The sequence below is a fragment of the Anolis sagrei genome, chromosome 1 (genome assembly GCF_037176765.1).
Source record: "Anolis sagrei isolate rAnoSag1 chromosome 1, rAnoSag1.mat, whole genome shotgun sequence".
In the NCBI taxonomy this organism is placed as follows: domain Eukaryota; kingdom Metazoa; phylum Chordata; class Lepidosauria; order Squamata; family Dactyloidae; genus Anolis; species Anolis sagrei.
In genome coordinates this window covers 273044527-273072307 of record NC_090021.1, presented here as the reverse complement: position 1 = coordinate 273072307, position 27781 = coordinate 273044527, and the positions used below count along the sequence as shown (strand labels likewise).

The 27781-nt window shown below is 38.6% G+C and overlaps 1 protein-coding gene across 8 annotated transcripts in view; it reads left to right on the top strand.

The window, feature by feature from the left end:
* Positions 1-27781, top strand: part of LRRC4C (leucine rich repeat containing 4C) — a 1028842-nt gene that overhangs the window by 898292 nt on the left and 102769 nt on the right. The window contains exon 1 of one of the 8 annotated variants that reach the window (XM_067462734.1): positions 12778-12829. The exons of the other annotated variants lie outside the window; for them this stretch is intronic. The gene's annotated coding sequence lies outside the window, so the exon portion shown is untranslated. Of the gene's footprint in view, positions 1-12777; positions 12830-27781 lie in introns of those variants that run through there. 8 annotated transcript variants of the gene reach the window in all.

Below are 27781 nucleotides of genomic sequence, written 5' to 3'. Positions count from 1 at the left end.
AGTTTGAGCTTCTTTTTTTCAAAACAAAAACAAAACCAAAAACCAGTAGTATGAGGTGGACAAAGTACGAAAAAGAGGATGCATTTCCACCAGCTGTGACCCAAGCTACTTATTTTGAATTTAAGAATTGAAACATTAACATATGATGTCTACTACCTATGCTAGATTAAAGTAAAGGGAGAAACCTCGAAGATAGTATAACATTATGTGAGAAAGAAATGACCCTTTATTATCATTTGCTTGTGAATTTCCATCAAGAATATAATTGGGGGCGGGGGTGGCTGCTATAGAGTACCAATGGACCTCTTGCAAGATAGGTTTTTAATTTTTTTGCATTAACTCTCTAGTCAACCATTTCCAGAATTACTAAATATATTGTAATCTATGTAATGAGATGGAGCATATAGATTGCCTACAGAGTAAATTGTAGTAGATGACTGAAACATCTACATAGTATATGACTGGTGATAGGATTCTTTCTTATGTTATTGTTAATGATGTCCATCATTTGGAAAATAGTGCAACATAGATCATAGAATCATAGAATCAAAGAGTTGGAAGAGACCTCATGGGCCATCCAGTCCAACCCCCTGCCAAGAAGCAGGAATATTGCATTCAAATCACCCCTGACAGATGGCCATCCAGCCTCTGTTTAAAGGCTTCCAAAGAAGGAGCCTCCACCACACTCTGGGGCAGAGAGTTCCACTGCTGAACGGCTCTCACAGTCAGGAAGTTCTTCCTCATGTTCAGATGGAATCTCCTTTCTTGTAATTTGAAGCCATTGTTTCGCGTCCTAGTCTCCAGGGAAGCAGTAAACAAGCTTGCTCCCTCCTCCCTGTGGCTTCCTCTCACATATTTATACATGGCTATCATATCTCCTCTCAGCCTTCTCTTCTTCAGGCTAAACATGCCCAGCTCCTTAAGCCGTTCCTCATAGGGCTTGTTCTCCAGACCCTTGATCATTTTAGTTGCCTTCCTCTGGACACATTCCAGCTTGTCAATATGTGTCTTGAATTGTGGTGCCCAGAATTGGACACAATATTCCAGGTGTGGTCTAACCAAAGCAGAATAGAGGGGTAGCATGACTTCCCTAGATCTAGACACTATGGCCCTATTGATGCAGGCCAAAATCCCATTGGCTTTTTTTGCCGCCACATCACATTGTTGGCTCATGTTTAACTTGTTGTCCACGAGGACTCCAAGATCTTTTTCACACGTACTGCTCTCGAGCCAGGCATTGTCCCCCATTCTGTATCTTTGCATTTCGTTTTTTCTGCCTAAGTGGAGTATCTTGCATTTGTCCCTGTTGAACTTCATTTTGTTAGTTTTGGCCCATCTCTCTAATCTGTCAAGATCGTTTTGAATTCTGTTCCTGTCCTCTGGAGTATTGGCTATCCCTTCCAATTTGGTGTCATCTGCAAACTTGATGATCATGCCTTCTAGCCCTTCATCTAAGTCATTAATAAAGATGTTGAACAGGACCGGGCCCAGGACGGAACCCTGCGGCACTCCACTTGTCACTTCTTTCCAGGATGAAGAGGAAGCATTGGTGAGCACCCTCTGGGTTCGTCCATTTAACCAATTACTGATCCACCTCACCGTAGTTTTGCCTATCCCACATTGGACTAATTTGTTTGCCAGAAGGTCGTGGGGAACCTTGTCAAAGGCCTTATTGAAATCCAGGTACGCTACATCCACAGCATTCCCCGCATCTACCCAGCTAGTAACTCTATCAAAAAAAAAGAGATCAGATTAGTCTGGCATGACTTGTTTTTGATAGATCCATGTTGACTATTAGTGATGACCGCATTTGTTTCTAAGTGTTTGCAGACCACTTCCTTAACAATCTTTTCCAGAATCTTGCCTGGTATCGACATGAGGCTGACCAGATGGTAGTTGTTTGGGTCATCCTTTTTTCCCTTCTTGAAGACTGGGACCACATTGGCCCTCCTCCAGTCTACTGGAACGTCTCCCGTTCTCCAAGAACTCTCAAAGATGATTGCCAATGGTTCCGAAATGACTTCCGCTGGTTCCTTCAATACTCTTGGGTGTAGTTGATCTGGCCCTGGGGACTTGAACTCATTTAGAACGGCCAGGTATTCCTGGACGACTTGTTTCTCAATTTGGGGTTGGATGTCCTCTAATCCCTCATCCACTCCATCTTGCTGAGGTTGAAGATGACTTTCTTTTTGTGAGAAGACTGGGGCAAAGAAGGCATTAAGTAGTTCCGCCTTTTCCCTACCCCCTGTCAGCATCAAGATAACATCAGGATCTCTAAGCCCTGTGAAAGGAACTCAGGACTGAATGTTTATTTTGTAGTTGTTTTGGAAAGGAGCCACAACCATTGCCAATAATTGCCCCTGAAAACTGTTTAAAACTAGATCTAATATGATATCTGGACTCTGGGCTTTTTGTCAGGAATATAGATTGTAAACCACACTATAGGTCCTTGGACCAACTGCATTCAATTCCATCTTGTTTACATGTGCAATTCAATGTAGCTAGTCCATTTTCTTCTTATTCCTCCTCCTCTTCTTAGAGAATGCACATCATGATGACTGTACCGTCTTTGGATGATGGCACTGCCAAAAATGATACTATTTTGTGTGAAAACTATTCTTTTCAACCAAGAGGTTATTCAATACTTTCCATTTATTTTGACTTAAATAAATCCTTAAACAGTTTCAGGTTCGGGAACAGGGAATACTGTATATATGTACTAGAGTTGGAAAGGGCTTCAAAAATGATCTAAGTCAATCCCCTACCACACAGAAATACACCTGAAAGGCACTAACCTCCACAGAAGAAAAAAATCAATCATGAAATTCATGTTATGAAATTCAGTGATTCTAGCTAAACCACTTGGAATAACATTTGGGAGAAAGGCAGGGTTCAAGTCAAATTAGATCAATCCATCCAATTAGTTCAAAATACAGCAACCAGGGAGGGAGCATATTATACCTATCCTAAAGTTACTCTAATGGCTGCCAATTAGTTTCCAGGCAAAGTACAAGATGTTGGGTTTGACCTTTAAAGCCCTACATGGTTTGGGTCCAGGTTACCTAAAGGATCACCGTCTCCCATATAATCTGTTCCACACACTTAGATTCTCTGGGGGACAGTTACTCCAACTAGCCCAAACCCGACTGGCAACCACCACCCAGAGGACCTTTGCATCAGCCACTCCATGACTGGAACGATCTTCTGGTAGAGCGCCAACAGCTGGATCAGCTGTTGAAATATAGGATACAAGTGAAGACCTATCTCTTCCTATAGAACTACCCAGACAGTGGTGAATTTTACCATCTCTTCACATGGCTCTTGAGCCACTAAAGAGGGTCAGCTCATGGTGCCCCACACACCCTCCCTCCTCCTCCATCACATGATGGGGATGGGACAGAGTTTGTTGGCACCAGGGCCATAGCTGGGGGGGGGGGGGAGGTGTTAAGAGTTTTAACCCCCCTGAAAGGGGTCTAACCCCTACCAAAAAAACCCTGGTTTATTCATGAATTTTAACTGGTTAACCAATTTATGAGTAAACCAGGTTTCTTTTTTAATGTAACACATTTCAGGACAGAGTTGAACTTTTAACCCCCACCCCCCTGCTACAGCCCTGGTGGGGCAATGTGTGTTGCCATCTTTTCTGCCATCTTTTCTGCCATCAATAAGATGGCAGAAAAGATGGCAACACACATTGCCCCACCACCCTTTCTGCCTTAACATGGCAAAAATGGCAGAAAAGTGCAGCTAGCTCTATCGGAGCTTCCCAAACAACACTTTCCTCTCCACAGTGGTGGAGGAAGTGCCTTTTGGCACTTCAACCCCACTTTGGGAGTAATATGGGCAGGGCTTGCTGTGCATCATAGAATCATAGAATTGGAAGAGACCCCATGGGCCATCCAGTCCAACCCCCTGCCAAGAAGCAGGAATATTGCATCATGTGAAGGCGTACAGCAGCCCCCACCCAAGCCACGCATAAAAGCAGCAAAATGGGCAAAAATGCCCCATGTGAAGAAGTCATTAAACTCCACTGTATGTCTGGTTTTGTTTTGTGTTTTTTCTATACATATTTCATGGAGGTATGTTTTAATATGTGCATTTGATGAAGTGTGCTAAAATGATTATGTGTTTGTTTATGTTTTAGTAATGCTATAACCTGCCTTGAGCCACGAGGAGAGGGGCAGGAAATAAAACTATTATTATTATTATTATTATTATTATTATTATTATTTCTAAACCAAGTGATTTTAATTGAGATTTACTTTTCTACATTAAGAATTCAATCCTTGTTTATTTCCCATGTTTTGTGCATTAGAGGTATCTGATACTGTGGGTCCACCTGTGCTCTGGAGTACTATCCCTCTCCTCCATGTAACTCAGTTTGTAGTCCTCCTAATCAGAGACAGGATTTATTCAAGAAAAGGCCTCTTCAAAAACGTTCCTTTCCAAAGGATGTGAAGTTGTCTCTTTAGTTGGACAGGAGAGCTAGTTTTGTTCTCTTATTTCAATTCTGAACACTACCATGTCATTCTTGACATTTATTCCAATGCCATTTTCAAGTTATATTTTATGGATTTTCTCCTTTTTCTTGAAATATCTTGATTTTATAAAATGTTTAAGTTATATTTTTATGTGCATTGCCTTTAGCATAAGGTAGGTAGATAGTGTCATTTATGCACTGAATAAATAAATAAATAATCTCAGTGGTATAATCAATGTTTTGTGTGGAAAACATCTTGGGTCCAATTCCTGATATGTCCAAGGTAAGGTTTGGAGAGACTTTTGTCAAATCATACAAGAGTGCTTGTCAACATAAACAATGTGAGAAATAGAGTCCTTTGATCAGACTTTGTGTAAGACCATCTCTTACATTCCTACATGCTTTTGTACTCTTCTATATCCAGCAGGGATGTAAATCTTCCTTTATAAGATGCATCAGCTGATAAATGCAAGATTGCTCTTTCCTATATAAGGAATTTTTATGAGCATCATGATACAAGTTTAATTTTTGTTGTTGATAGTCTTGCATTTTGGGCTTTTCTTTTTGCAGACTGTATTGTCTACAAAACATTGTATTTTGTAGAAAAAAACAATGAGTTTTGTGGCAAAGACATTGCTTTTGCACAAAAAGTATTTTGTTCAGAAACAGAATGAAAAATAAAGTGCTGATCCTGTTGCTTTCATGGTGAAGTAAAAAAAAAATCATTGTTACAACTTTTTTCAATAGGTGATACTGAAACACAAGACAATCGTTTCTTAAACTGAGGATCAGAAAATTTGCAAGTATCCTTTACATCCCTGAAATTCAATGTAATTTTAAGCAAGTTAGCCACTGCCTTCCCATCTGGAGCTGTCATTATCACTTCATAATAAACAGCCAACTCTGCCAGTTGTGGTTAAACTGAAGGAGTGATAATTACAGTGGCATGGCATTTCTCCAAGATAAGTTATAAGGCTAAAGGAGCTAGGATTTGGCCTCTGTACTGTGCCTATGGAGAGCAATGAGATGTATGAGGACTTGAATTATTCTCCTGTTGTTAAGATAATGTTATATTACTGATGTAAGTGCCCATATTTCCCGATGTTTTGTTTTTTTAAAAAAAATGTTTTGATTTCACAGCTTTCAGTACTTACTTGAGTTGAAATCTCTGACTGCCAGTATTGAAAAGGCTATTGGGACTATGCTTCAAGGGAAATTAATATTTCCATACAGCAGAGATAGACTATTGTGGAAAACTAAAAAAAAATGTACCATAGACCCCAGGAAACTTGGGGCACAGAAAGTGCCCCTATCCCATCCCTGCACACACCCACAAAATCAAATTTCTCCATGAGCTAGGAAGCATGTAGGTTATTTTAAACCTCCTGTTTCAGATCCAGGAAAAAAAATTTAATATCAGGAAGTGAGCAAAAGTCACTTTCTTTGTAGTTTCTTTAAGAAGGCCTCTACTAAAATGGCTTGCAAGGGGGGGGGAGGGGGATTCTGAATAAAATGAATCTCGTGCCCCTGGGGAATGTTTTGGGCTCAAATTGCTTTTTACCTCTCGGACTCACAAAAATAGCCTTGGGGGTTGAGGGGTTTATTATCTGATCTAGAGTCATCCAAATGGGTAACCAACTGTGGGCTTCCAAATGTCTGCATGCACTTTGTCAATGGTTTTGCTCCATAGGAACTGAAATTCACTCAAGGCATGTTGACACAGGGCTCTTCCAGACAGGCCCTATATCCCAGGATCTGATCCCTGGTTTTCTGCTTTAAACTGGATTATATGAATCCGCACTACCAAATAATTTGGGATAAACAGAAAACCTGGGATCAGATCCTGGGATATAGGGCATGCCTGGAAGGGCCCACAGAAAAAGGTATGTGTAATAGCTATACTGATCCTGAAAGGCTTGATGCAAGTTCATAGTAGTTTCCAACAGATTACTGATGTCTCTCAGCTTCACAGAACTCATACATGAATGGCTTGCCCTATATTTTTAACTTACCTTCATAACAAAGATGAAGTAGGTCTCAGACTGCTAGACCATACTGTTCAGAGGCAAATTTGAGTTCTCTAATTTGTTTGTATGAAGAGAATTGTTGACATATATTCTTCCTGACATTCCCCTCAGGTCAATTGAAAATTCCACCCAAAATATTTCCATGTGTCTGGGTTCTGAAAGATGCTCCTGACTGGGATAACCATCAATGCACAGGTTAGGGTCAGAACACTGTTGGGCAGTTGCTTATCACTAAAGCCTTTCAAAATGTTGTACCATCAACACCAATTGGCTGCCACTGGTACAAGAAAAGAAAACCAGGGCAGCTCAGTTCTGTAGAATGGGTGGGTTCTGCCAATCACTGCTTGCATCTTTCTGCTTCTTCTGTTGCCAGTTAATGCTGCTCACCAGGCAAATAGAGCTTCTGAGTGAAATTGACATTACAATTTAGTTCTGATTTATTGTAGACTGCTGCAATTTGAGGTTTCATGGCAGGTTAGATAAGCACACTAGTAGGCAAAGTTGACTTATTGTCAGTTATGGTGCATCCACGCAGTAGAAATAAAGTAGTTTGGTACAATTTTAACTGTCATATCTCAATGCCATGGAATATTAGAATTTGTAGTTTGATGAATCACCAGCAATTTTTTCCAAAGAAGGCTAAATACCTTGGAGCCATGACAGTTAAACTGATGTAGAACTACATTAATTCTACAGTGTAGATGCCACCCTAATAGCAGAGTGACCAGTGTGTTGACACCGGAGTAGCAATGTCAGCTCAGAAAGTTGCCAGCAGTACTGGTCTAGTAGAAGTTTCAGTCATTTCCAGCCAGCAAAACCCTTTGCCTTTGCTATTTAGACCTTTAGAAGGTTGGTGAAAACCTGGCTTTGGAATCTGGCATTTGATGAGTGAGGCAATGGCTTTGAGCACATGGACGGATGGGGATGAATAGTGACTTTTATGCTAACGACTTCACTTTATATAATTATAGGATAGTACTTTAATGTGTTTATATTAGTGTATTATTGATGTGGTGTTTTCAAATTATCGTGTATGAACCCCTTGTTGTAAACCGGCCTGAGTCCCTCGTTGGAGGTGAGAAGACCGGTATATAAAAGTTCTAAATAAATAAATAAATAAATATTTCATTATAAAATTAACAGATGAATTTTTACTCTTGCATGAGAGAAGTTCCTAAAAGTTCTTTCAATTACCTTTTAAAGTGACTCTTTGAGCAATATTTTTAAATGGCACATTATCTTTAAAAAGGTTTATATAATGCACATTCTGTATTTAGAACTGCTCAGATTTCATATGCTCATTGTAATAAATCAATCTGGGAGTCCTGATTTAATTATGTTTACTGCTTTCCTTAATTTTTTACATGACAGAAACATCATCACACATTTTAAATATGCCATGCACATGTGTTCAATAAGTAGCATTACTTCTGATTAATTCCTTGAAATATTATTTGTAGAAAATCTCCCCTAGCAGAAAAAATGAAATTTTAAAAAATCACAATGTTAAACAAACACCTCAATCATTAATATACTGTTTTGAAGAAAATCTCACATAAATAACTGAAGTGGTTCTCTTTCACACTACAGATTTTTAGAACTATGATGCTCTTTTTAAATAACATCAGGATTCCATCCTTTAGAATCCTGGGAATTGTAGCTGAAAGGAGGAATATTTCAAATTCTTGGAACGTAGCCTCCATTTCTTCACTAAACTACTGGTCCTAGGATTTTATGAGAGCCAAGTTTACGCAGATGACACAAAACTCTATTACTCCTTTCCACCAAAATCCAAGGAAGCCCCTCGGGTCCTGGACCAGTGCCTGTCCGCTGTGATGGACTGGATAAGGGCTAACAGGTTGAAATTGAATCCTGACAAGACTGAGGTCCTCCAAGTCAGTTGCTCAGCCAAATGGGGTATTGGGTGGCAACCTGTGTTTGATGGGGTTACATTCCCCCTGAAGACACAGGTCTGCAGTTTGGGGGTCCTCCTGGACTCAGCGCTGACGCTTGATGCTCAGGTGTCGGCGGTGGCTGGAAGGGCCTTTGCATAGTCAAAACTTGTGCGCCAGCTGCAACCGTACCTCGAGAAGTCTGACTTGACCATGGTGGTCCACACCTTAGTTACCTCAAGATTGGACTACAAGATTGGACTACTGTAATGCACGCTATGTAGGGCTGTCTTTGAAGACAGTTCAGAAACTACAACTGGTGCAAAGGTTGGTGGCCAGATTGTTAACCAGAGCAAGTTACAGGGAACGGTCAACCCTCCTGTTTAAACAGCTCCACTGGCTGCCATTCATTTTCTGGTCTGAATTCAAGGTGCAGGTTATTATCTATAAAGCTCTAAACGGTTCAGCACCTGCCTATCTGCGCGACCGCCTCCTCTCGTATGAGCCCACGCGGTCCTTAAGATCTTCTGGGAATGCTCTTTTCTCACTCCCGCCTCAGTCCCAAGCCCAGCTGGTGGGGATGAGAGAAAGGGCATTCTCGGTAGTGGCCCCCTGTCTCTGGAACTCTCTCCCCAGGGAGATTAGGCTGGCATCCTCCCTAGCCACATTCCGCAAGGAATTAAATACGTTGATGTTTCATTGTGCTTTCAATTGACAACTCCTATGACATACGACTTGTATCGTGACTTGAATCATCATTCAACCTGAATTCCTATATCACATTAGTATTCAGATTTTGTAAGTTAAGTTAAACTGAATTGATTCTGATCCTGTTAAATTGCTCTGTGTTCCGGAGTTTTGGGGTGCGATGTCATCTGTACGCAGGTGATGTCCAACTCTATCACTCTTTTCCACCTGCCACTAAGGAGGCTGTTCAGGTCATGAACCGGTGCTTGGCCGCTGTCACGGACTGGATGAGGGACAACAGATTGAAACTAAATCCAGACAAGACAGAGGTACTCCTGGTCAGTTGTAAGCCTGTGCTGGACGGGGTCACACTCCCCCTAAAAACACAGGTACGCAGTCTGGGAGTTCTCCTGGATTCATCGCTGAGCCTGGAACCCCAGGTTTCAGCGGTGGTCAGGGGAGCATTTGCACAATTAAAACTTGTGCGCCAGCTGCGTCCGTACCTTGGGAAGGCTGACTTGGCCATGGTAGTACACGCTTTGGTTACATCCCGCTTAGATTACTGCAATGCTCTCTACGTGGGGTTGCCTCTGAAGACTGCCCGGAAGCTGCAGCAAGTACAACGCGCGGCAGCCAGATTACTAACGGTGGCTGGGTACAGGGAGCACACCACTCCACTGTTACTCGAACTCCACTGGCTGCCGATTAGCTTCCGAGCACAATTCAAAGTGCTGGTGTTAACCTATAAAGCCCTAAACGACTCCGGCCCTGTTTACCTCTCCGAACATATTCTCCCCTATGAACCATCAAGACCACTAAGATCGTCTGGAGGAGCCCTGCTCTCGGTCCCCCGCCTGCACAAGCACGGCTGGTGGGGACGAGGGACAGGGCCTTCTCGATTGTGGCCCCTCGACTTTGGAACTCCCTGCCATTAGAGATCAGAACTGCCCCCTCCCTCATGACGTTCGGGAAACTAACAAAGACCTGTTGTGGAATGCGGCATTTGACAACTGATTTAATTCTTTGCCCACATGAAAGGATGATGATGAATGGGATTGTGATGGTGTCGGATGATTTGGCTCTTTTAACTGTGATGATAATGTTTTAACGTGTATAGTGCTGATATTTTAATCGTGTTATGAAGTGGCATTGTGTTGTTATTGTATATTCTTTGTATGTTAACACATGTTGTGAACCGGTCCAAATCCCTCTTTGAAGGTGAGAGGGTCGGTATATAAAACCTCGAAATAAATAAATAAATAATATTTCCTATGCTATTATACGTTTCCATCCACTCTATTGAACCAATTATCCTTTAATCAGCTCGTATATTGGCCTTCCTCCCCCCTTTTCAAAATTGTCTTTTGCTGCTTGAAGCTTGTCTATTGTTGTTATGTTGCTTTATGCTTTTTAATTGTAATTTGTTATTTGCTTTTAATTGTATGTTGCCTGGGCTTGGCCCCATGTAAGCTGCCCCAAGGCCCTTCAGGGAGATTGGGGGGGGAGGGTGGGTTGAAAAATAAAATTCTCCTCCTCCTCCTCCTCCTCCTCCTCCTCCTTCTTCTACTTTTTATTCTAAGTGGAATGATATTGCTCTAATTGTATAAAGGGGAAAGAACACATTCTTTAAGTAATGGGTTAAGGCAATTGAAGAAGTTGGTCTATCCTAGTTTGGCAATTAGTGGTTACATATTGCAGGGTTATATCATTATGTTTCAGTACTTAATATAATGTTTAAATTCGGGACATCCAGATTATTTTAGGGGCCACAGTGGTAATTAGAACAACCGTGTGTCTGGATTTGTTTTTTAGTATCATAGAAGTGTCAAAGTAATATTTGGGTTTCTCTACTTCTGTTTATATGTCAGTAGCTCCACCAGCTCCAATCCTTGAGGCACATAATCCAAGACTAAGCATGATATCTTCTCATTTTCCTCCCTTTGTAAGTGTTCTTAAAAATGTTCTAGGGGGTGTTTTCTTCTTTAATTGAATTGTTTTCTTGTTTAATTCAATTGAATCTTATTAAAATGGCATTTTGTTTTAGTTTGTTATTTTAAGTTCACATTTTTTCACATTGTGAATCATTTAATTCTATTTTAATGCTCATTTTGGTACGTTTTATTGATTTTTTAAAAAATGTGTACAACTTTGAACTCCAATTGTGGGGGGAAAGTGTGATAGCAATAAATTTGATGCTGATGATGCCAATACGTATATGTGGAGTGATACTTCAGACACATTTTTATTCTCTTATTGCCAGGGATGGCTTTGGAAAAGTAGAGGCATTTTGGACAATCAACAACATAGGCACAATTATCTGGAATTACATAGAACTATAAAATCATAGAGTTGGAAGGGTTATCATTCTGCAGTAACTAGCAAGACAGACGATATGAATTCTTAATTAGGCTTTCTAATGGAAAGGCATTTCTAATGAAGGCAACAACCTTATGTACACCTGTGTACACCACACTGACCATACCTTCTGGGATACAGATTAACCTGTGGGTTTACATCTCATTAAAATAAGTGAGGGAAAATAATTCATGAGTTAGGAGCTTTTTTTTGGCAATGCTTGGCTTATATCCCACTGATTTCAGTGGGAGCTAATTACAACTAACTTAGTCTGGATCTCAGCCAATTGGGAAGATTAGTGAAGAAAGAGAGATAGGTTTGCCCTCTAATTCCCATTAAATATAAAAATACTGTAGGTAACTTCTATTTAAAATACTGTAGGTAACTTCTAAATACTGATATTATGCATGCTATGCAGCATAAAATTTATCTGGGATACCAATTTAAAACAGAATGTAATGTGTCTTTATATTTTACATTGTCCTCTTCTAAATAATGATAAATTACATTACAATTTTAAAAAGGGCTTTTGAATTGAAAAAAAATGTGGGGAAAAACTAGAAATGATTTGCTCATTATGGAGTCTCCCCATGGAAATAAGATCCCTTGTGTTCCCCAACACAGATTATAATTATCAGACTAGTCCATTCTGTCTCAATACATATAGTATCTATCTCTCTTTTATAACAGTTCAATAATAAATGGCCACAAACATGTATTTATAAGAATTATTTGTATTCATGTTTTCATATGAACAAATCATTTTACAATAAATAGGCAATTATAATTTCTTCCTTTTCCACTATAAATAGTTAAGTCATGTTTGCAAATTAATGAGGGATTTTCCTCCTTTTGGTTTGTAACTGTATATTTTAGTTTCCTTTATAGTTACAAGGGTTTGGTATCACTAAATAGTGAAGGAGTAATCATGGTTCAAATACGTTCTCATGCTGTGTCCCCAGCTGCCTCATGTTCTGTTGTGGGTGGTGAGATAAATGTGAGCGAGTGTGTTTGGTACTGGAGGGCAATGGTGTGTGTCGTCTTGACTCATCATTACTTTCAGAAGTCGGGAATGAAGTTTTTTTTTCTTATTATCTTTTTTACTTCAATGTAACTTGCTTAATTTTTGGCTATGTTTTACAAACAAAAGCAAATGCAAATAACAAAATTGTGAAATGTCCTCTTAGAATTTTGATTAACACTTGCATTGACTTCATTTTGGTTTGTTGTTCTAATTGCTGTTGTTAACTTCTGTCAAGCTAACTTTGACTTATGGCAACTTTGTGAATGAGAGACCTCAAGCCACTCTATAAACAGTTCTGCTTTGCTCTTGCAGATTGAGGGCCATGACTTCCCTGATTGAATTTTCCAAGAGTTCATCTACACTGGTGTGTAACTGGATCAGGTTTGCAGTGGATAAATCTTCCATGAAGCTGATAATAATAATAATAATAATAATAATAATAATAATAATAATAATCTTTATTGACATCCCACTCTATCTCCCCAAGGGAACTCAGGTAAACCTGGGACAAGGCTGCCTTAATGGGTTAAGGCAGGAGGAAAGTCTGAACTCTGACCCAGAATTTGGATTGCCCTCTGACTTAAGGGAATTGAAGATGGTTTGGCCAGTTCTGAACCAGAACCATCCACAAATGTCTTAATTGCAATCCTATGTTTCTTGGGCCTGGGCAGTCAGGGAACACATGGTGGCAGTCCCCTGTGTCACAGTGGTCCCATGGCGTAACATACACATGCCTTGTTCTCAGTGCTTAGGCTGACATCATGAATACTGACAAAGGGGGGCTTTTCCCTCCCACTCCCATCTTCCTCAACCCCGGTGTTCTGGCACTCTGGCTGACATCGGCCAGAATACTGAGAAGCCGGTAGGTGGCATATCATGGCTGGGGACTGCCACAACATGGGGGATCCTGGACAGCAGATCACATCCTGGATACTGGATTGAGCCAGCAGTGTATAAGGTCCTCAAAATCTGTTGGGATCTTAGGATCTTAGCTTAAATAAATTGGAAATCATTGTCAATATGTCCGTTAATTTCTTTTCAATTGTTTTTTGTTTGCCTTCAATTGTTGTGGACCTTTTAAAAGTTTTTAAATTCACTTTATTGTCTATGCCCTCACCTAAGATTTTGTGATAAAATGCAGTGAATGAATGAATATCACAGAATATAAAGTGGGGACAAACCCTTAATAATACAGAATAAGATCAACCTGTACTAGTACTACTAGACTTTCAGAATTTTGAACAATATATTGTGCCTCTTCTAAAGATAATTCAGTTATCTTCAGTGATCAATTTGTATCAAATTGTAACATGGCAAAAAAGCCATAGTCATTTTTTTTGTCCCAAGAAATGGAAAAGTAGGGCAGCTTTTGTATATTCTCTGTAGGCAGTCTGTTTCATCTTATCAGACAGCTATAATGTGTGCACGTTTGGATATTTTTTTACATATTGTTTCAAATTAAGAAGATTGTGATAATGCTAAGATCCATGGGCTAAGAGCAAAAGTCAATGGCAGAGGATACATATGCTATGCATTATATCTCCCAATGCTGTTCTGTTAACATAGAGAGTTTTTCCAATGGGTAATAGTTACATGACCTACAACTTTCCCTACTATTCTTGATCAAACATTCTGAGCAAAGAGGGGCTATCAAAATGAATGGAATGACAGGATATACAAAGTTGGCAGGACTCCACAAGCGTCTGGGCTAAGACCCACCAAATTAATTTTGCTCGATTATCTTTATTAGGCCACATAATGGGCCAAATCTCTAGAGCTGAAGGGCTTAAACAGTACATTTAGAGTAGAACAATTTTGGATTCAGCTGGCTTTTTGTAAATGAGATTTCAGTCTGACATGGATCATACTGGACAGAAGTATCTTAGTGAAAAATGATGCTTCTTAGAATGCTGAATGACCCTGAACTGTGTTAGCAATAATGAATGCAAAGTACATGAAAGCTTTGCTCTCTTTCAAGGTCACAAAGTGAAACCATCAATTACTCATTTAAATCTTGTTTCAAGCATGTACATTTAGACATTTTTTTAAAAAATGCAAAATTTTCTAAAATGGAAAAAACATGCATATTATAATAAGATGCCTGTCTTTTGTTTAAATATCTATTCTTTTTTCTAAGGATGAGTAATTTGCTGAGGATTGCCAAATATCTGCATTGATGTAACCTTGTAATCTCATATATCTGTAGAGGTATTTTAAGAGCTTGTGTCATATACCAATATACCAATGAAGATACAGTATATGTGCAGGAAACATATTCAGGGTTATGAGGCAAAATGTAGGCCTGCTGTTCTAATATTATCATATTTTTCCTGTATGATTTTTAACATTTTTGCCTGATGAATAAGCTTTGAAAGCTTGTATGAAGTATTTTGTACTTTTCAGTTGTCCAAATAAAGGTATGACAGGTTTTGTGGATTTCAGATTTGTTATAGCATGTTTTCAGGCATTTGATTATTTTAAGGAGATTTTTTTTCTTAGTTACATTTTGGATATTAATTTCCATAAAGCTTGTACGCAGAAGTGACAAATATTACCAGAAGGCAGGTTGCATGAGCTGGCTTTGTCTTGCCATAACATGGTTATTTTGAAAACAGTTCGACTCATGCTGATTTATACTTCCATATCTGAATGTTGAATTGGGAGTTCAAATCTATAATTTCAGATCAACAAATGACTGTACTATAACTGGCTAAATCTGTTGCTTTAGGATGTTATTATGCCTCCAAAATGACCAAAGAACAAATTCTACATGTGCAAATGTTGGATCTGCATGTGCAGCTTCCATGTGAAAAACAGTCACAATGCCTGTGGCTATTCTGTTAATAGGAACATGCATAAGCGAAGAAATGGTAGAAGTGTATAAAATTTTGCATAGCTTAGAAATAGTGGAAAGGGAAACAATCTTCCTCCTTCTTTTCATAATGTAGTGAATTCATGGAGGCGAAGGAAAAGTAAAACAGACAGACTACAGGATCAGGTGAAGTCAGCAGTTTATTTCTGGCCAGAGACAGGTGATAGCCCAACTCTTGCTGGTAAAACAAACTGTCACACCCTGTGTTGGCCTTTTTATACTCTTTTCTAAATTTAAGTTTCTATTTCCTAGAAAACACCTGTTTTACAAGAAATCATGTGCACCTATTCTATTGGCTCATGCTCAGTACATGTTTACCTCAAGCAGTCAGCTTATACCACGTATGTATTAAGAAGCAAATAAGCTTATGCACATAGGCACTAAGGAACAACCATATCAAGTTAAGCAAGTTGGGCACAAGTTAAGCAAGTTAGGCATGGTAGCAAAATCTCTGGGTGGTTTCTCGTGGTTTCTTTTCTGTCTTGTTATTTTACATACATTTAATCATTAAGTTAATTCAATAATACCAGAACCTAAAGTTTCCTGATGAAATTGAACTGGTGGGATATTCAGGACAGATCAAAGAAAGTACTTTTTCACATACTAAAACTGTGAAATTTGGTTTTACCAAGGTGGTCTTACTTTTTTCCAAAGCTGCAGTGTTGGCCATCAACTTGGGGAGTTTTAAAAAGGAATTTGACATATACATGCAGAATGGGGCTATTGCAGGCTTCTCATCATGGTGGATCTTGATTCATTCCAGGATCAGAATGTGTTGTGTATTTTTGTTGTGGAATAGAAGCAGTAGTACACTGTTGCACTTACAGTACTTGTGGACTATTTATAGGTAACTGGCTGGCCATTGTGTGAACAGAATGGTGGACTATAGGCCTTAGATTTGGTGAAAATGGCTCTTAGATCACCATAAAAATGACATTAAAACATTTCTACTTCCTAGTCAGCTGATTTATAACCTTGGAAAACCAAAGTACATGGAGGGGGAGTTTCTGAACAGAAAGGCTTCATGTATCCTTGTCAATGCTCAGCTGATTCAGAATCTTGGAAAACCATGATTTTTGTCTGCCCTCTACATTTACTGGGGTTATGGCCAAAGGATCACCATAAAAGTGAAAAACTGAAAACAAAAACAAAAAATCTTTTTTAAAAAACTTGAGATAATACTTCTCTAAGAATGTATAAGTCTTCCAGTATGTCTGTGGTCACCTCCACTGGAAGCTGGTCACAGAATTGCGTTGGAGGACCTAGAGGTTCCTAGAAAGGTATTCATTCAGAAAACTCTGTAGGTCCTTGCAATTATGGCTGGAGGAAGCACACTGGAACACCTAGAAATTCCTAGATACTACATTTTTAATAAAATTATGAATAATCAAATCTCTAGGTTTACTTGAGAAGGAACAGAATGGCATAGAATAATGCTACTCATATTGATAGATTATCTTATAACGGTTCTAAATTACTGGGCAAGTATATTTCCATTGTCTGGCTAGCTATCATAATCTGTGAACCAAGCTGTTCGCCATAAGACTATGAATTGCTGTTCTAGTTCAGGAATCAATTTTTTAATGTTTGATGTTTTGTCAGTGTAAGAGACAGGCAGCACCAAGGCCACGAAAGTATAGGATTGCTACAATGTTGACTACATCTCAGTTATAATTCATCATATATGTATTTGACTTTATTCATTCTTCTGTTCCTGCTTGTATCTCACCACTGCTGTTAGCTTCTACTGGCCCTAGATTACACTGGCTCTAGATTGCTTTTCTAGGGACCTGTAAATGTCATGATACATTTTACGTTCCTGTGGCATAAATCTGCCTAATCCATGTATGTGATTCTAGCTAGGACTGAATTATTACTTTAACTGATTAACCCAAGTACTCACAAAAAGGTCACTCAATCCGTTACTCACTCAATCAATCAACCAATTAACCAACATACATTAGTATGCTACTTAGAAGACTCTAAAAGCAAATTAGACATTTTGTTCATCAACCCACACCTGAGTTCAGAATACATAGAAAAGAAGATCAAATTTCTTAAAATGGCTTTCACCATTTTAAAAAAAATCACAAGTCGAGGAGGATGCTTCAGTAACTGCAACAGTGACTTTTGTAACTCTTTGTCTCTGTTTCCCTCTAATATCTGGGTTTTTTTTCCAAAGAGATAATTGAAAACAAGAGAGCCCCTTCCATTGATTCAGACAAGTAGGAATCAATGGGGACTGCTAGCATAAAGGTTTAACATCGTATTATAATAACAATCACTCTGGGAAATTGTTCAGAGAGGAGGCAAAATGTGACCCATCTCTTGACATTGAGGTTACCCACACTCACCAGCCCAAACTGCCTGTTTACCTCTTCCTATATGAGTTGGTGACTGCTGCACACTCATTTTTCTAGTCTAAAACAAATGAATGAATAAATGAATAAACAAAACAAATGCCAGGACTTGCAGAGACAAATTGATTCTTGCATTATCTTTCAGTCTGATGCCTCTCCAGTCTGCTTCTGACAAGTGCAGTGCATTCTCCAGTCTTGAAAAACCTTTTATGATCAAATGAGGCTTGCAGTTCTCCCATAGACTAGGGTGCTTGAAAAGGGAATCAAAGTTTTCAGGCTAATAACATATATATCATATCTATTCTGCATGATTCCTGTTTTGACATCATACTAGGGATAGATTGTTTAAAAGTTAATTGAAGTTGTTTTTTTTTTTTTTTGCTGTTGTATGAACTCTTTATAAAGAAGCAATATAATATTATGCTTGTGCTGATATCAGCAATAATTTTAGTATATTCATAATTTGTTCATTTTTAAAAGCTGACACATTCCATGGATTACTTGAATGGGCTACTTAAAGCATGAACTAACATTGCCTCTATCTACTGTATATATGCTGGCTCTTTTCTATCTTATGTCTCCTCCTACATGATCAATAGAGAGAATTTAAGGGTGATGCTTATTCCTGTTGTAGTTGTACAGTAACCTTTTTGAGCTGGTGTTTAAGCATTTCAGTGCATTTTACTATAAAACAACAAATTGGTCCAGAAGGTAGAAGAGACAACAAGGGGGCCGGCTACTCTTGATCTCATCCTAACAAATGCGGAGGACCTGATCGATGTGGTTGAAGTGGTTGGAACCTTAGGGACAAGTGACCATGTACTACTGCAATTTGAGGTACAAAGGAAGGCCGAAACTAAGACAAGTCAAACCCGCATTTTGGACTTTAGGAGAGTTGATTTCCGAAAAATGAAGGAAACACTGAGCAGCATTCCATGGACACAGATACTAAAAGAAAAGGGAGTTACGGATGGATGGGAGTTTCTCAAGAGTGAAATATTCAAGGCACAAATGCAAACAGTGCCAACAAAGAGAAAAAATAGGACAAGTGCAAAGAAGCCAGAATGGATGTTAGAAGAACTTCTAACTGTGCTAAGACACAAAAGAGACATGCACAAGAAGTGGAAAAAGGGAGAAATCATCGAAGAAGAATTCAAACAAATAGCCAACTCCTGTAAGGAAAAGGTCCGTAAGGCTAAATCACAAAATGACCTCAGGCTTGCCAGGGACTTTAAAAACAATAAAAAGGGCTTCTTTTCTTATGTCAGTAGAAAAAGGAAGAACAAGAAGAAGATAGGGCCTCTTCGAGGAGAAGATGGGGCAATGCTGACAGGGGAGAGGGAAAATGCAGAACTATTTAATGCCTTCTTTGCCTCAGTCTTCACACAAAAAGAAAGTCATCTTCAACCTCAGCAAGATGGAGTGGATGAGGGATTAGATTACATCGAACCCCAAATTGGGAAACAAGTCATCCAGGGATACCTGGCCACTCTAAATGAGTTCAAGTCCCCAGGGCCAGATCAACTACAACCAAGAGTATTGAAGGAATTAACGGAAGTTATTTCGGAACCATTGGCAATAATCTTTGAGAGTTCTTGGAGAACGGGAGAAGTTCCAGCAGATTGGAGGAGGGCCAATGTGGTCCTAATCTTCAAGAAGGGAAAAAATGATGACCCAAGCAATTACTGTCTGGTCAGCCTCACATCGATACCAGGAAAGATTCTGGGGGAAAAAATTGTTAAGGAAGTGGTCTGCAAACACTTAGAAACAAATGTGGTCATCGCTAATAGTCAACATGGATTTATCTAAAACAAGTCATGCCAAACTAATCTGATCTCCTTTTTCGATAGAGTTACAAGCTGGGTAGATGCGGGGAATGCCGGGGATGTAGCGTACCTGGATTTCAGTGAGGCCTTCGACAAGGTCCCTCATGACCTTCTGGCAAACAAACTAGTCCAATGTGGGCTAGGCAAAACTACGGTTAGGTGGATCTGCAATTGGTTAAATGGACGAACCCAGAGGGTGCCCACCAATGCTTCCTCTTCATCTTGGATAGAAGTGACAAGTGGAGTGCCACAGGGTTCCATCCTGGGCCCGGTCCTATCCAACATCTTTATTAATGACTTAGATGAAGGGCTAGAAGGCATGATCATCAAGTTTGCAGACGACACCAAATTGGGAGGGGTAGCCAATACTCCAGAGGACAGGAGCAGAATTCAAAACGATCTTGACAGATTAGAGGGATGGGCCAAAACTAACAAAATGAAGTTTGACAGGGACAAATGCAAGATACTCCACTTATACAGAAAAAAACTAAATGCAAAGATACAGAATGGAGGGTTCCTGGCTTGAAAGCAGTATGTGTGAAAAAGATCTTGGAGTCCTCGTGGATAACCAGTTAAACATGAGCCAACAATGTGATGTGGCGGCAAAAAAAGCCAATGGGATTTTGGGCTGCATCAATAGGAGCATAGTGTCTACATCCGGGGAAGTCATGCTACCCCTCTATTCCGCCTTGGTTAGACCACACCTGGAATATTTTGTCCAATTCTGGGCACCACAATTGAAGAGAGATGTTGACAAGCTGTAATGTGTCCAGAGGAGGGCGACTAAAATGATCAAGGGTCTGGAGAACAAGTCCTATGAGGAGAGGCTTAAGGAGCTGGGCATGTTTAACCTGAAGAAGAGAAGGCTGAGAGGAGATATGATAGCCATGTATAAATATGTGAGAGGAAGTCACAGGGAGGAGGGAGCAAGCTTGTTTTCCTGTTCCCTGGAGACTAGGATGTGGAACAATGGCTTCAAACTACAAGAAAGGAGATTCCATCCAAACATGAGGAAGAACTTCCTGATTGTGAGAGCTGTTCAGCAGTGGAACTCTCTGCCCTGGAGTGTGGTGGAGGCTCCTTCTTTGGATGTTTTTAAACAGAGGCTAGAGGGCCATCTGTCAGGAGTGCTTTGAATGCAATATTCCTGCTTCTTGGCAGGAGGTTGGACTGGATGGTCTCTTCCAACTCTATGATTCTATGATTCTGTGAAATTGATTCATAACCTTCAATCCTTTTCTTTTCCTGTGGTTGTCATATACATGTGGCATTTTTCAGAAGTACCCTTTTTCTATTTAAACTTGAGATTATTTATTCAAGTGAAAAGGAAAATTCATTACCCCTTTATAGGCTGTCTTTTTCATCTTTGGAGTTTATCTCTTGATCTCCTTTGAAATTCTCTCTCCCTTCCTCTCTCAGCAATTAATCAATGCTGATGTATTAATTTGGTCTTTTAGATCTATCCTACTTGAACTGGAAATCTCATCATATTTGTGTCCTACTGAAGGGCTTTCTGAGAATGCAGGGAAATTGCTTGCTTAGGTCTGAATTTGCAGCAATCTCATTGATTAGTGTTGAATAAACCATGGATTTTGTTTTACTTCTTTTCTGACAAATATTGCTCCTCTGTGTAACATAGGAAATCCTCTTCTCTGTTTAAAAATATCTTGTATTTGAGACTGACATGTGTTTGTTGGTGATTTTTATCCTTCTCACTGTGTTTCCCTTGTGCCATATTGCTTCTTTATCTTACCTTCTTGACTTGTATATATCTTTATCTCAGACCTCCTATTCCCCTTCCATGCTTGCCTCTCTGTAAGCAGTCTATTCTGCTTTGTCACATTGTGATTCTGTAAGCAAATTGCTTTTTGAAAGAAACTGAGCTGTTTGATAAGTTCATCCAGAAAAGATTTCCCAAGAAAATGAGGCCTGTATCGATCCTTTACAGATAATCTAAAGCAGTGTCCCTTCAAGGCATGGGGGTTCTGTGTGGGAAGACTGGCCCTAATCTATGGTTGGTGGAATGCTCTTTGATTGTAGGTGATCTATAAATCCTAACAACTACAATTCCCAAATGTCAAGGTCTATTTTCTCCAAACTCCACCAGTGTTCACATTTGGGCATATTGAGTATTCATGTAAAATGTGGTCCAGATCTATCATTGTTTGAGTCCACAGTGCTCTCTGGATGTAGGTGAACTATAACTCCAGAACTCAAAGTGAATGCCCACCAAACCTTTCCAGTATTTTCTGCTGGTCATGGGAGTTCTTTATGCCATGTTTGGTTCAATTTCATTGTTGGTGTTCAGAATGCTGTTTGCTTGTAGGTTAAATATAAATCCCAGTAACTACAACTCCCAAATGACAAAATCAATCCCCCTGTCAACCCCACCAGTATTCAAATTTGGCCATATTGGGTATTTGTGCCAAATTTGGTCCAGTTAATGAAAATACATTCAGCAGATCAGATATTTACATTATAAATCATAATAGTAGCAAAATTACAATTATGAAGTAGCAATGAAAATAATTTTATGGTTGTGGGTCACCACAATATGAGGAACTGGATTAAGAGGTCATGGCATCAGGAAGGTTGAGAAACATTGATCTAAAGTAAAAAACTAGGAAACTATTGTCAGGTTTAATGTGGGTATCCCATGCTTTCCTCCTTCCAGCAACTTATATTTTCTCTTGTTATGCATCGCCCCCTTTCCAGTTTAACAATACAATGCCCCCTTTCCAGTTTAACAAAACCAGTTATTGAGTATTCTGCTGCTGTCTATGTTTCCATGAGAGCAATTAATTTCCGGCCTGAATCGCCTTCGGGCTGATGTGGGCAGGATAGAAATAGTGTAAATAAATAGTGTAGCATTTATTAAATAGTATAGCAATTAATATAAGTATATTTGGCTGCATTAAAATTGTGCAAGTGGCTCATTAATCATTTCTAGTCTACCAATGGTAGTCACAGGAAATGGACACCCCAGAAGCAGCCTTTTCTAAACATCTTCATTGTTTTATCCTTCTATCTTTTGCAACTCTAAGTCTCTTCCCTTTGAGATATTTTTTTAAAGCTTAATCAACAAAGTTAGGTGGTATGTGGCAACTCAATAGGCAAAAAAACAAAAACAAAATCCAAAACAACAAAACTATAGAAAATTTAAAATTGCTCCACAAATAGAGAGGATATTTGGAATTAGACGAAAGACCCAAAGAATTGAAATATTTGAAACAAAACTACTTCATGAATGCAAACAAGCCAGGAAAATGGTTGGCAAGGAAATTAAGGGGGGGGGGGAGAAACAACATATGTGACAAAATTGAGAGAAGAACATAACTCGTATACACAAGAAGAAGAAATAAAAAGGCAATTCATGGAATATTATAAAAATTTATATAAAAAAGATCAACTAGAAGAAGAAAAAAATTCACAATATCTGGGAGAAAGGAAAATAGAATGAATATCAGAAGAAGAAAGAGAAGACCTAATCAAAGAGTTTACAGATTCGGAGATAAAAAAAAGCAATTAAAAATCTGAAAGTAGACAAGGACCGGACGGATTCTCAGCCATATACTATAAGACATTCCAGGATGAATTAACTCCGTACATAAACAAATTATGAACAAAGTTAGAGAATCTAAGGAAATTCCAAACTCATAGAGGCAAGCAAACATATCAGTAATACATAAAGAAAATACCAACCCAGAAAGAGTTAAAAATTACAGACCTATCTCGTTGTTGAACCTAGACTACAAAATATTTAGCTTTGTAATCGCGGAGAGACTCAAAAATTTACTTAAGAAAAGAATTAAGGAGGAACAATCAGGATTCTTACCAAATAAACTAAATCTAGAAAAAACAAAAGTCCTGACAAAGAATATTACACAAAAAGAAAAGGAGAAATTAGGAGAGAAATGGAACATCCAGATTGTAACTAAATTAAAATATTTAGGCATAATATTGACGGCCAAGAACTTACAATTACTACAGAACAACTATATAGAAGGATGGGGGAAAAAATGAAAAAAGAATTAGAAAATTGGAAAAACCTGAATTTATCACTCTTAGGAAGAATTGCTAGCGTAAAAATGAAAATATTACCCAAAATTATTTTCCTCTTTCAAAATCTCCCAATAATTGCTCTACGAACAAGCATTTGGCTAAACGGTGCAACTGAACACAAGAAGACGGTAAAATCGAACATAGGAAATGTTATAAGGATTATGAGAACGGATTCTGATTTTTTATCGAGGCGTCGATATGATAATTGATTGTTGTTTTGTCTGTTGTATATGATGTATTTTAACTACTTGCTATTGTTGTGATAATTTGTATTGTGTAAACCGCATTGAGTCGCCGAATTAGGCTGAAAAATGCGGTATAGAAATAAAGCAAATAAATAAATAAATAAATATAAATAAATAAATAATAATTAGAAATCAAAACTTATTAAAAGAGTGGAATAAAGACATAATGAAATACATTTGGCAAGGCAAAAAAGCAAGAATTAACTTCAAAAACATGACAGAAGAAACAAAAAGAGGAGGCTTTGCAGTTCCAGACCTGAAATTATATTTTGAAGCCAGTGCACTGATGTGGTCTAAGGACTGGGCAGAATTGAAGAAAGAAAAATTGCTAAATTTAGAAGGAATTGACTTAAGAACTGGTTGGCACCACTATATGTGGTATGAAGGCACAAAAAAAAGGGAAAAAAAGAAAAAAAAGAATCATTTCACTAGATCGGCTATTATGAAAATCTGGCAGAAATATAAATTAAAAATATGTGAGAAAACTCCATTATGGCTGTCCCCATTAGAGGCCACACAAAGAAGAGAAATGGGATGGAATAATTGGCCAAAATATAAAGAACTATTAAAAAGAGAAGAAGGTGAGGTAGTAATAAAAACTCAACAGGAAATGAACATGATAAATAAAAAAATCGTGGTTTCAACACAGACAAATAAATGAATGCTTCAAGAAAGATAAAAGAAAAGGCTTTCAAGAGCAAGACACGTTTTGGGATTTATTTTATTTATCGTGTCATCTGCAACCAGAACATTGTATTACATTTCTAACAGAACAAAATAAACAAACAGATAAAAAAACACAAATTTTGCAAACTTGGTAGCTGATTAAATGTCCTTTGACCAGTATCTGGCCACTTGGAGTGCCTCTGGTGTTGCCGCAAGAAGGTCCTCCATCGTGCATGTGGGATAATATACTAAAAACTGAAAGAAAGATAATAACCAAACTATATAAGAAATTATTAGGATGGAGCTTAGAAACAGAAGGAGAAAAAAAATATGAAAAGATAAAATGAAAACCTGGGAAAAACAATAAGAAAAGAAGATTGGGAAAAAAATTGGAGAATATAAATCAAATATATGTACGCAACAGATCTAAAAGAAAATTGGTTGAAGGTGGCACATAGGTGGTACATGACCCCTCAAAAAATAAGTAATTCTTATAAAAATATAAATATAAAATGCTGGAAGTGTGGAAGGATAGAAGGTTCTTACTTCCACATGTGGTGGTTGTGTTCAAGAGCGAAATTATATTGGAAAAAAATCCACGAAGATGTACAGGAAATATTACACATAAGAATCCCATTTAAGCCAGAGATATTCTTATTAGGCATAACAGATCCAAAGATAGATAAAAACACAGATAAACTTCTTTTCTTATTGAATAGAGCAGCAAGAATTTGCTACGCAAAACTCTGGAAGAAAGAAGATACTCCAGAAATTAAGAACTGGACAGAAAAAGTCTTAGACATTAGAAATATGGACAGACTATCATGTCTGATTTCAAAAAATAAAGGAACCCCAAATAAAAGAAACTGACTGGACAAATGTACAAATTATTTAAACCAAGGAAATAGAAACACAGCAACATAAGTAGAAGAGAAAATAGAAAGAAAATACAGACGGAAGAAAGAAAAGGAAAACCCACTTGGAAGATACAAAGGAAGTCAACGAGGGAGACGTATACCATCTGTCTCCACTGTTTTTAAAAATGTCACTATCCCTATATTCTACTTTACTTTTTTTTTTCTTGTTTCTTTCCTCTCTCCTCTTTTCCTCTACTCCTGCTCTCTTCTCACTTCTGCTTTCTCTATCTCTCTATTCCCACTCACTTTTAAAATTATATTTCTCAACTCATGTACACTATAAGTCACAAAAAAATGGGCAAAAGTGTCAAGGACTATTTATAATACTGTCACTATGGGTTGCATTTAGGAAAATGTTCTAGTAAACTCCCCACATCTAACATAGAAGTGTTCTAGCTTGATGCCCTCTTCTTAGCCCTGACTGGAAGATGTGGGTCTAAAGGGAATAATGATCACCTGTTTACTAAAGAAGCTAAGATTCAAGTATTCTCTGGATCCCAGTGATGTGCCAGGGTTGCTTGTGTAATGTGTTTGTCAGCTTGCCCTGACAAACAGGGCAGGCTGACAAACCTGTTTCTTTCACCTTTAATTCTAAAAAATTATCATAGAGTTTAAAATTTTCAGATCTTTTTCCTAAGCCAGATAAATTAAATTAAATGCATTTTCCAGACTAAAGTTGCAAACAACTATTTCGTTCTATAAGGAACAATCACAGTTCAGTTTTTTTCTTTCCTTGTATTTTGCAGGCCTTCTGAAGACAGCATAGATGAAAACTGGTTTGATTTTCAGAGCTGTAATGTTGAACAAAATAAAATATTTCTTCTACTTTTCAGCTCAAGAAGTTTGGCATGTAAAATGTTGTGAGTAAACCAGTGTAGTAACTATTTTGACTGCAATTACATTTTGCACATATTTTGTACAGGAGCCATATAACAAGCAAGAAGAACATCCCATTTTCCTTCTGTCTTCTCCTAAGCACAGGGGGGTCCTCTGCAGTATTTCATGCTTCATCCTGTGGTATGAAGAGATAAGGATAGATTTTTTTGGAAGGTTTGAAGGGGACAGGCTGCATGCGGAGATACATAGATATTTGAAGTGCGCAAAAGGTTTTGTCTGTCCTCCTTATCCCATCATCAGTTCTGATCCAACAGTGCTGTGACTCCTTCTCAATCCTTCTCTTGGCATTTAGCTGCTGAGATCAAGATGTGGGCTCCAGATGCAAAAAACTGATTTTTTCCTTTGTAGTTTGTATTAAAGAAGCAGCTGTGTTGTGCTGATTCCATTGTTCAGCCATCCAGGAAGAATCAGAACAGATGGAGAAGATCCATATCAAGTGTCCTTTTCCAAAATACCGCAATCATTTTCTATAGAATCAAGAAATCATTATTTTTCATATATTTCAATCAGAATGAAAGCATATTTAATAGGTTCCTATTGCTCTGTCCAAGAAGATCACTTGTAAGATTCTAGGTGCACGCCTCATATCAGAAACCTGCTGTTGTCACTTGGACTTTGTACACTTGCTAATAAGAGGTATTTGTTGAATTACCTTCCCCAATCTGGATATATTAATTGTCAGAAGTTGGTTTACATAGGGCAACATTTTATAAAGTAAACTGCATTTATGATCGAAAGTCACATAGGACATACATCTTAAATATGTGAAGATATATAAGTAAACGAGTAAAAACAGAAATAAAGGTCATAAGAAATATCAGGAGCACATCTGTTTTGTATTGATTGTCATGCCATTTTATTTCAGATAAAGAAATTTGACATATTTATTTTAAAATATTATTAAGAGAAAAGGAAGACAACATTACAAATTGATTAATTTAATAAAGAAGACCACTACCCTGAGTTTAAAAGTCCTGAGCAGGAGTGGTGATAATTAGAATGCATGAAGGTCTCTATTTCATAGACTTTTGGAAATTGAAGCTTAGTGGCAGATAGTAGGCCTGTGCGGTTTCGTTCGTTAATTTCGTAATTCGTAAAACATTCGTTAATTTTTGCATTTACGGTACGATAACAAAACATATTTTCAAACCCGGAAGGGTTTTTAAATATCGAAACAGCAACTCCCACAGTATTTACGAGCTTTCGCCCGTTTTGTAAATGGGGTGGGCGGGGCGAAGGGGCGGCGCGAGCGCACACCCAGTGAGCCAAGCACCGCCCCTGCCTGTTGGGCGCCCGGCCCGCGCGCGCTCACCCTTACAACCGGCCTCCGCGCGCCATCCAATCGGCTCCGGCTCCTGCGCCCTCCTCCTCCTCCTCCTGGCACTTCCTGCAACACAGCTGGGAGGAGGAGGAGGAGGGCGCAGGAGCCGGAGCCGATTGGATGGCGCGCGCGCGCTCACCCTTACAACCG